The 11407-nt window shown below is 40.5% G+C and overlaps 1 long non-coding RNA gene across 1 annotated transcript; it reads left to right on the forward strand.

Annotated features, from left to right (window-relative positions):
• Positions 1-487: 487 nt before the first annotated feature.
• LOC311288663 lies at positions 488-1054 on the forward strand. Its single transcript, XR_014626969.1, has 3 exons — positions 488-652; positions 751-813; positions 945-1054. It is a non-coding gene; the product is annotated as an uncharacterized lncRNA (long non-coding RNA).
• The last annotated feature ends 10353 nt before the right edge of the window (positions 1055-11407 follow it).

Raw genomic sequence — 11407 nt, forward strand, 5'->3', positions numbered from 1 at the left:
ACTTACATTTGGCACACTTCCTGGTTGAAAGGGGTACTCTTTTGAAGGATCCAGCTTGAAGGAGTATTTTTGATCAATGACATTGAGTTGCAGCCTACTGAAGAAAATAAAGTCCAACCCCAAGACTACAGCATAGGCTAGAGCTTGGGATGAAAGTACAGCAGTAGGTAAGGTAAATGCTTGGTCATGTAAATTAATTGTGGTATTCAGCCATCCTAATGGAGTCTCTGCTTTTCCATTTGCCAGATAAAGAGGACCACGGCACCATGGTTGCAGCTGGTCCGGGGATGTAAGCTGCCTCATGAGATTCTCATTGATGAGTGTGTAGCATGCACCAGTGTCCACAATGGCTTTACCTGACCAGGCATCGATACAAAGGGGAACAACTAGTTGTTGAGGTATCGCTACACGTTCATTAGAGCTTGTAGATGAGGAAGAGGTTTTCTTGGTTGCTGATTGTGACTTATGACTTCTTGTTGCTGCAACAGAGTTGTTGGACGGATGACCACCTGACTTGGGGTGATAAGGTTGTTTGCCGCTGGTGGAATACTGTGGACCAGATGTCTGAGGTGACTGGGGAGAGGTATAGTGTGGACATTTTCCTGGTGGATGCTGTCCTCTACATCTCCAACACTGAACTGGGATTTTCTCAGTAGGTTGGTTTGAGGAGGGTCTTTGTGATGTGGCTTGATGCTTAGGGCCCATTCGACCACAATCATAACAAAGCTGTTGCTCATAATCTTTTTCCAGTTGATGTCCTAATTTTACCAGCTCTTCCACAGTATTCACTCGGCTACGCAATTGGCTGGCAAGGTACGGCTTGATATTCTTAAGTATCATCTTCACAATCTCACCCTCTGTAAAATCTGCCTTCCATCTTTTACAGAGAGCTCTGTAAGAAAACGCAAAGTCTCTAATAGATTCTGTGTCTCTTTGAATCCTAGTACGGACACGTTCAGCCAGTTCGTCCTCATAATCCTCAGAAAGGAAAGCAGATAGAAATGCAGTCTCAAACTCATTCCAAGTGGTTATGGTGGACCGTCTGACTTCCCACCAGTCACGTGCTGCATGTCTGCATCTGTCAGGGGATGTATAGCCAAAAAATCCTGACATTTGGTTAAGTACAATAGGGGGTCTGCATCGTCTGAAGGCCTTCCAAATGTGGGGAAAGTTAATTTAATATGGTCACTTTTAACCACAGATGTTAAAGGAGGGGTTGAAGAAGTTGAAGGAGTCACTGGAGCAGCAGGAGATGGCTGGGATAAAGTACTGGTTGTGCTGGGATCTGGTGGTGTCAATGCACTTAACTTTTGTTGATCTGCACTTTTTTTGACACTTTGAAATCCTTTCTCCACTTCACTTTTCAACTCAGTTGTTGTGCTACTGAAGAAGGAGTTCCACCTTCAGATGAGGTGCAAAGTTGCATGTTATCCACTTGTGGTGCCCAGGTGAGAGTTTGCACTGGAGTGCTCCCAGCCAGAACAGGAGAGGACATGTGCACACGGGCTCCAGGATGAACAGGACTGAGTGGAGTGGGGGTATGGTATAACACAGGAGCACATGGAGGTGGTACCAGAGGCATCCACGGTCGCAGTGCAGGCGGCCATACTGGAGTTGAGATGTCTGGTGGAGGCTCAATTTCCACAAAAGTAGTTTGGGAAGGAGGGGTATGCGCCATGATTGCTGTGATTGAGTGTAAGAATGTTGAGTGTGAAAAACAATAAATATCAGTAAATGAGATGTGTGTCAGTTTGTTTGTCCCTGAAATATTTCTACTAAACAACAAAATACAACTTTTCACAACTGTTCAATCAGTATTATCTCAAAAACACTAAGTAAATCAAAAACAATAAGTATTCAAAGTACTGTAAGTCACCTTCACTTATTTCAATTCTTCAAACAATTATCAATTACTGTGACACCTTAGAGATAACAACTCTAATTGTTCAATTAGCGTTCACAGTTTATACACAAAATAATAATTCAAGCATAAACAATTTACAAGATAAATTCAGACAATTTCATTGTTTCACTAATTTTCCATCAAAAAAAAATAAAGTTTACGAATCACAATGTTTCAGAGTTTTTTTTTTTTCTCTCAAGTGTTCAATAGTTCAAGCAGGTTTCAGGCCCCACGTTGGGCGCCACTCTGTAACGGTGGTCGCCGCCCTAACTTAAATAATTATTTTAAAGAAAAAACCTTCGGGCGCCAGACAGGATTAAACCTGTCAAAAATTAACTTAACCCAGGATAGCACAAAATGTAACCACCTGTTACACAACAAATAATAATAATAATCCAAGAAAAAAGGTAATTTCACAAGGGATATTTATTCTTCCACATATGCTCAAAATCACAATCACTCAGAAAAAACGAAAAGGACAAAAAAACAAATAAAAAAACAAATAAAAAAAATTAAGTTCACACTAGCGGTCTCTGGTCTTCGAGATCCGAACCCGGCCGGAAACAGACCGCGTCACGCTAATCCACGTTCGCAGATTCGTGTCCACATTCATTCACAAAAAAATGTCCATAAGAAAAGAAAAGAGAGAACAAAGAAAACATTGGATAAACATCTCATTAAGTAAATCACCAACATTAAATCAACAGCAACAATAATTTTAACGGGCAACAACAATTATAAACAAAACACTAAGCACACAGAATGTGCGAATACGAAAGCTATGCGAGTGGGTGCGTGCGTGCGTGTGTTGCAGTGTGTGTAATGGCGGCGCAGAGGTACTGACCACGTTTGCAGGTATTGAAGGCACCAATGAGTATCGTGGGTCAACAGACACCAGATAGGTGGATAAGCGGTTTTTGCCTTGTCTTCAAGACTGCTCACGATAGTTGGTCTGGAAGTAAGGATGGCTGACGCGAAACAGTCGTTCCGAAGCTTTGCGAGATCCCGAAGCGCAGATGTTTCAAAACACTGATCCGAAGCGTGATTCAAAACACCTATGTCACGTGACTATGGCCAAACGAAGCCTCGAAGTGTTTCACTAAGTGTTTCATCAGGTGTGGTCCGCCGAATCAGCGTTTGATTGACACGGTCGGGAACAGACCACACAGTCGCACATCTGTATAAAAGTGAAATCAACGCATCTTGACCTCGTGGGTTTTTGTGAGAGGAGTTTGATTTTGAGATAGCGGATTTTTGGTGATATAGTGACATAGTGCGATTTGATTAGTTATAGGCTATTTAGGCTTGCATTTAAGTTTAACATGAATTTAAATGAAACTGGAAAGAGATAGCAGTAATCTTTCCTCATTTGTATGTCCTAGCTAAAAAAAAATATCTCCGCCGTCGGCGTCAATGGCCTCGTGGTCAGTACGCCGACATATAGCGCCTTTGCACTCGGGCGTCCCGAGTTCGAGTCCCGGCTCGTGGACCTTTCCCGCCTCGTTTTTTTGTCATCTCTCTACTGTCCTGTCACAATAAAAGGAAAATCACCAAAACAATATATATATATATATATATATATATATATATATATATATATATATATATATATATCTTTGCATGCCAGTAACAAGTGTCCTTTGTGAGAGGATTTTTTCAAAGGCTGGAGAAATTATCTGTAAAAAAAAGAAGTAGTCTAAGTCCTTCCACAGCAGAGAAATGAATATTTTTGAATAAAAATCTCTAAAAAAGTGAGACATTGTGGCTTGATTTCTTTTATTAATATTCATTTTGCAAGACCAAAATGCACAGTGAGGAGCCTATAGGTTACAATCTTCACATATTAGAAAATTATAATAATAAAAAAACAACACATTTTTTTAATGGCTCGTCAAGGTTGTTTCAGATCAACACCTGCAAGTGACCACTAGGTGTCACCGTTGAGACGGGTGTCGGATTGATTCGAAGCCTCGAAACAATATGGCACATTTGGTTCAACTGTTTCAATTGCTTCACGAGGCCTCGATCTGGCCATCACTATCTGGAAGTGCACTGCTTTAGTCACACACCAGACATACACATGAAACAGCTGATTGACTCGCAGCCGTCTTTCCATCATAAATCCTCGCTCATACTGGCAACATCATGTGCAAACAAACGGATGACGCTTCTGATTCAGGTACGACACGCTCCCTTTAAATACAACTCCCTTCCGTCGTTAATTGACACACTCCACCCAGAATCACGCTAAACTGAAAGTGAAAGTAAACAATGTTGTGGGACATATTTTCTTGTTTGCCACAAACTTGGGACTATATTAGGGGGAAGCACAGGCGAATCACTGCTGCTTAGGCGAAGCACTGCTACTTGGGCGCAGAGATATCACGCAACACATGAAATGTGAATATGTGGTATAATATGTGAATGTGAATTCAGGTATAATATGGGTCGATCTATACATCTAGAGAGGCCGCACTATGCTTAAATATATTTTTATTTTTATTTGCACAGACTCGTTTCGCCGCGTGCCTTCTTCAGAAACGCGTCTGTGCAAATAAAAATAAAAATAAAAATATATTTAAGCATAGTGCGGCCTCTCTCCCACTTCATGTATTATAATTATCTAGGCCAGCACTCTTAAAATTGACAAGTGTACACATTGAGTGAAGCCTGCTCATATCCACATTTACTTTTCGATCTATACATGCGTCATGTTTAAAATAATCACTTACTCTGTGGACAGTTGTCCATTTGGTCCATTCGGCGTGAGGCTTTTTTTCCAGTTCACTTTATCACACCGGGAAAAAAAATAGAGTAAAAGTTACTGCAGAATGGATCAACGCCGTGAAATCCTCGGTAACGTTAGCTGTGACACAACTGCCGGCACGCTCATCTTGATCTGACGCGCTGAGCCTAGTCATCGATGGATGGCAGAAACTTGTCCCACTCTCTACAGCACAGACACTATTTCAGTCGGGATAGATTGGCATATTCCCCCAGATTCACACCACCAGTTCGTGTTGGCTCTCATCCTAACGTCCTCAGGCTGTTGAGCGATCGCAACCTCCTCCTCCTGTCATTCTATTTCCAAAGCACGCAGCTCGTCTTCTGAAAACTCAAGTATGGTTCTGGCTCTGGCTCTTGACTGTCTGAGAAGTCACCCTCTTCGTCTCTCACAAAATTAGCCATGTTCATTGCCATTCATGTACTGTAGGAAAAATAGCCAGCTACTATTCACGCCGGTATGTTGACATTTCATGTGTTGCGTGATATCTCTGCGCCCAAGTAGCAGTGCTTCGCCTAAGCAGCAGTGATTCACCTGTGCTTCCCCCTAATATAGTCCCAAGTCAATATCTGCCTAGGAAATCGCCTAGTGTTAATCAGCATCGCTATTTGTACTCGTTGCGAATACGCAGGCCACAAGAAGTAATTAGGTGGGGTTTATTTATTTTTTTAGATCACTTTTACTCAGGCCATGCTAGCTGGCAACAAAGGATTCCATTCATTGTGCTAAGCTAAGCTAGCGCCGACCCTGTCAAACTAAAACAACGCATGCACTGAGACAAAAATGCAGTTGCCCACCTATCTAAATGTAGGAAAGAAGGTGAATAAGCCCTATTTCAAAAAACGGTGGAGTGTTCCTTTAAGAAGCAGTGACATTAATGCAGAATTAACATCCCAAGAAAATGATCCCACTCTGATTGAGTAAAGGATCATATCCAATAAAAGCGGACTGATCAGGGGCCAAAAGGTAAGATAAAATTCGGGTGGAATTCCGTCTGGCCCTGGTGATCTACCTTTACGCATGTCCCCATCAGCTGCCTCGCACTGCAATGTGATAGGGTGATCTAGCTTTATGGAGTCATCAGTACTAAGGCGGGATAGTTTAACGTCATTCAGGAAATTATCGCAGACATGTTTATCAAAATTACTTTCCGAATTATATAACTCCTGATAAAAGGAGGCAAAAGAAGCATTTGATTTCTTTGGGTCACATTGTATAGTGCTGTTTTTGTCTTTAATGCAAAAAATATCAGCAAAGTGCTCATCCGTCCGGAGTTTCATTGCTAGTAAACGACTGGGTTTTGAGGAGTTAAAATAGTAAGTTTGTCTTGTTTTGTGCATGAGGAATTCTGAATGGCGCCTCAGAAGAGAGTTAATCTCTTTTTTAATCAGTTCCTTCTGTAGGGCTGTGTAATCGTTAAAATTATGTTGCAGGGAAGCATCAAGGGTGGCATATTTTAATTCTAAAGCTTCCAATTTGGCTGCACGTGTTTGGCACCAATTTGTTTTGTGTTGAAGCATATAAAGTGGTGTTACTCCTTATAAAGGAGTAGTAAGGAAGCGTTAAAACGCCACCTGGGGGCTTTAGTGGAAGATGGGCGAACAGTGACCGAACAATATAATATGGGTTTGTGATCAGACCAGGTAACCGGAATGTAATGCGCATTTTTTATATTTTGAAATAAATCTTTTGAGGCAAATATAAAATCTAGACTCGAGAAGGATTTATGTGTCGCTGAGTAAAATGAGAAGTCTTTTAAAGAAGGGTTTAACAAACGCCAAATGTCGACCATGCCTGTATCGGATGCCCAGTGGTGCAACGCCTCAGATGCAATGTGTTGGTCCCTAGTCTCGCTGCCACCTGTTCTGTCCATGCTGCTGTCCCACACCGCATTGAAATCCACCCCAAGAACTAAATGAAACCCTGTGAGATGATCAAGCAAAGATTTGAAAAAAAGTGCGATCAAATGCATTAGGGGCATAAGCAGAAATAAGTGCAATGTTTTTCCATCCATGCAAATCTTTGTAATGGCTATCGGACCTGCATCATCCGCCCAAGAGTCAATCACATCAAATTTTAGTTTGCGTTTACACAAAACCATTACCCCTTTACATTTTGTAGCTGCAGATGAAGTTGCAATAGCGTGATAAAACTTATTGGCTAATCGACCCACATCTTTGCACAATAAATGTGACTCCTGAATCATAGCAAAATCTATATTTTTCTTCCGGAGAAATTCTAGTACAGTGGTCCTGTTGTGTGGAATGTTAAGACCCCTGATATTGACTGAAATAAGATTAAGAGCTGTCATATGCTAGAAAAATTTGTGAAAAAGGAAGAAAGAAAAATGGAGTTGTCCCCACAAAAGTAGAAGAGAAGTCTGGATCCATAAAAGAAAAACACCCCAAAAACAGGAAAAGACAAAAAACATCAAAAACACCCAAAAAGAAAAAAGGAAGGTGAGGAAGCAAGGTACTGTCGAACCTTCCTGATAAATCCACAGCTGGATAACTAACTCAAGGAACTAAGAGTTTCTGGCCACTCAAGTGTGGCAGCGGCACCACCAATTATCAAAAAACAAAACAGCAGCAGTGTGAACATTTTCTTCAACATTAAAACATCTGCCATATAACAATGTGGTATACCCTTAACAGACCATGGCACCCACGGATACGCCCCCCACCCAACATACATACATGACCTACAACCTAGGCAGAAATGAAAAAGCCTACCTGTTAATAATATACCCACAGTCTACAAAATGTAAAAAATAAATAAAAATAAAATAAAAAATGCACCTATAGAAACAACACTAAAGACAATAAAATGAGTGGTAGACCTATGTGGTAGACCTATGTGTGGTGGGAAAGCCCTTTACTTTCCCTTATAATTATAGGTGGATCGTAAGCCAATTAGCTGTCCCCATGGGGATATAAAGTGCGACAGACTTGTGCTTGAGGTCAACGTCATTTGTTGACGTCATTGACGCGCCGCAATGACGTTACTGTGGCTGCTCCCGGCATTAGGTGTGGACATTAGAGAGGTAGGAATGCTTGGTGACTTTATGAGATGGTTTCTAAAATCAGTAACTAATTGTCCCTAGTGATGGCAAAATGAGGCTTCCTGAACCACTGAGACCTCGCAGTCCATTGCTTCAGCCAAAGGTTCATTACTCGAAGCTTCATTCAGCATTGCTCACTAGTGACACCTAGCTACTGTGCAAAGAAATAGCAGACAAATTAATTCATTCTGAACCAGTGTTCAGAGCCACGCCCCCCCCCCCTCCCTAATTTTATTAAAAAAAATATATTTTTTTTTATAAAAAAATTATATTTTATAAAATACTTTTAGAAATAAAAATATTTATTTGTAATGTAAATATACAAATAAATATTTATATTTATTTGTATATTTTTATTTAAATGTATATTTTATAAAAATATTTTTATAAATACAAATATTTATTTATTTATTTTGTAGGCTACTCACTGTTGATGTCTGTAACCTTTCATTTGCAATAATAAAAAGACATGATCAGACATTTGTCCATTACTGTGTATAATATAAAATATGTATCTTTCTCTGTCTGAATTTACTTGTGCAGAGTCTCACACACAGTTAATTAATTATTCATAAATTTTTTGGATAGTGACAGTATGAACAACAACAGTGACACTGTGTTGAGTGCAGTGCTTATGTTAGAGGGAGTGTAATAAAGTAAATTTATTCATATTATTATAGATAACAGATTAAAGTAAACTGCAACAGAATAGTCCGGAAGGAAGGATTACAATAGATTTTTTATTGAGAAACAGAATTATTTCCAGTGTGTTGGGGTTTAGACGATTCCTCTTCTTGGACAAAATCTCTCTAGCCTTGGAAAATATCCTTTCACAAGGAACAGGGGATGCAGGGGAACGTAAAAATGGCAGTGGTACAAATGAGGACACTGATGTTTCTGTTGAGCCCAGACAGGGGAGGATTCCCTCTTTCTTGCCGTCTCCATTACCAGGAAAAAGAAGAGTCACAAAAAGCAAACAGCAGTCCAGTCCAGATGCAAAAATCCAGAGCAATCCAAATAATCTTATCTAATTAATATAACAAGACTATAATATAGCTAGGCCTACTATAATAATAATATACTATAACTATTCTAACCTGATAATGTAATAATATACAGCCCTCACATATGACACAACAGTTATCATCTAACTCTCTGACTCTCTGACACTACTACAACTTCTTCTACTACTCCTGACAACACCCACAAGGTGGCGCGAGTTTCGAATCGCCTTTTATCCGGAAGCGACACTCAGACCGAACCGATGACGTATCCACACAAAGCGAGGCCTCGTTTGTCATTTGTCACGTGATTTTCACGTTAACAACACAAGCCTCGAATCGCGGCTTCATCTGGCACGCCCACTTTTTCTCGACACACGCTCCGACGCCTCGGTTCAAATGTCCCATCACTAATTGTCCCTGGTTGCATGTGTTTTCTCACACCTTAGTAAGCTCTTGATTGCGTGATTGCCATTTCCTCTCGTAAAGTGCGAGTCAGCTGTTCCGTCCCTCGTGTGGATCTCGCACTACTGTTGTGACTGCCGTTATTGGGTGTGTGCGCTCCTTGAGTATGCACGCATCATTCGTCATTGGTATGTCCAACAGGCGTTTACTAGGTTCGGTGAGACTCTATCATCGTAATATTGAATGGTGACATTCTATTTTATTTCAGGTGCTCTCTCTGAAACGTTGGAAAGCGTAAGCTGATTGCTTGATCGCTATTTCCTCCCGTATGGTTCAAACCAACGGATTCGTTTCTCCTGCAGATCCCGCACACTGCTGTGACTGCTAGTTGGGCGCGTTTCACGTCCTGCCCACGGTTTTAAAATACTGCTGCACGGCTGAAAATATTGCTGTTTTGATTCTGTCCTGTTCTGTTTTGTTTGTTTTGTATTGATTTCGTTTTACATTTTCTATTTTTGTAAAGAGCTTTATTTTTCTTTTGGTTTAGTTTTGCAGTGCATCTATTTTGGTGTGGTTAATTTGGTGTGTCTTATTATATGTAATTTCATTATTTTTTTTAGTTTGTATTTTGGTTTTGCTGTTTAGTTAATGATCATAACCCGACTGAGATCGGTTGGTTTATTTTTCAGTACACCGTTAGAACCAAGTGTTGTATTTTTCTGCAAACTGTTGAGACTAATTTGGTTTATTTCCTGTAACCTACAATCCATTGCCTTCTTTTAGATTTCTTTAATTTCTTTTGTTTAGTTCTGTTTAATTTAACTTGACCTAGGGCAATTCAGCACCTAACTATTCCATGTGCATTTTAATGACTCTTATTAAGATCTTTTTGCTCTGTGTCGCAGGATCTGGGTGCCAAAGGCAGGGAGGCCAGCTTTATTCCCTTCTACATGGTGGTGGTGTGTTCACAGTGTGCCGTGTCCATCCGTGGAGTATGGTGTGAGTGCGTGTGTTTGTGTGCACCGGTGAAAGGAATGATTTTTCTGCTATAAGCAGCATAAACTCCGAGAGCCTGACCCTGCTGGTAAGCCCCAGTTAGCTGGTGTCCCGGTGACCTTTTCTTTTTAGAGTCAAGACCTTTATGATGAGCTGTGCTTGATTGAGGCCTGATACATTTCAATGACTGCTTTAAAGTGACTGTCACTAAATAAAATCAATCATTTTGTATTTCATGTCTCTGAGCGATTATTGATGAAACGAACTTGCGTGTCCTTTTAAAAGACACTAAATTCTCTGGGTGTAACTCCCTGAGTGGCGTAGTTGGCAAATTATTCTCCAGGTCCACCTCCGGGTCGCTACATATGCTATGAAGTAGATTACAGGTAGTGATGCAAGACAATGCAAAAAATAAATTAATAATAAAATTTAAATAAAATAAACACATCTCCAACCTCCAGTACTATAAATCCGAAACGCTAATTTAAATGTATATCAGAGGGAGAGATGGAGAAAGAAGCATAGATTACATTATCTTACCTGAGTCACTCTGCAAAGTAAAAAAGAAAAAGAAAAAAAAACCTTGGGGAGAGGTACACCACCGCGGATGGACGGAGACAATCAAAGGTTTTTAATGCATATCAAGGCCTTCTTAGGATCTTCAAAGCGATGCTTTATCCCACCTGGCGTTGTGAATGAAAGCACTGCTGGATAGCCGATGCCAAACGTGATCTTGGCTGAGTGAAGCAGACGTTTACACTCCAGAAAAGAGTGTCGACGCTCCTGTGTGGCCTTAAAGAAGTCTTGATAGAAGCTTATCTTGTGGTTCTACCAACAGACGTCCCCGATTTCTCTAGCAAGTTGTCTCACCCGCTCCCTCTGTTGAAACCTCAGGAACCGCACGATGAATGGCCTTGGAGGGGCTCCGGGCTTAGCTGGTAGTAGTGACCGATGAGCGCGCTCCAAATCTAAGTCCGCGATTTGTCCGTATGGCATCTTTATCCTCAACACGTTCCGGGAACCCATAAATGCGTAGATTAACTCGCCTTTCCCGATCCTCGTACTCAGTTAGTTTGGCGTTCAATTTTTCAACCTCTGAAGCCGTGACCCCCAGAAATGTCTTCTTAAATGTGAATTTTACATAAACATTGCTATTTTAATAAACCTGTATATAAATATCATTACTAATTTTGACAAAAATAAATAAATAAATAAATAAATAAATATATATATATATATAAAAAAGCCATATATCC

The sequence above is a fragment of the Rutilus rutilus genome, assembly GCF_951802725.1.
Source record: "Rutilus rutilus genome assembly, chromosome: 4".
Classification (NCBI taxonomy): Eukaryota; Metazoa; Chordata; class Actinopteri; order Cypriniformes; family Leuciscidae; genus Rutilus; species Rutilus rutilus.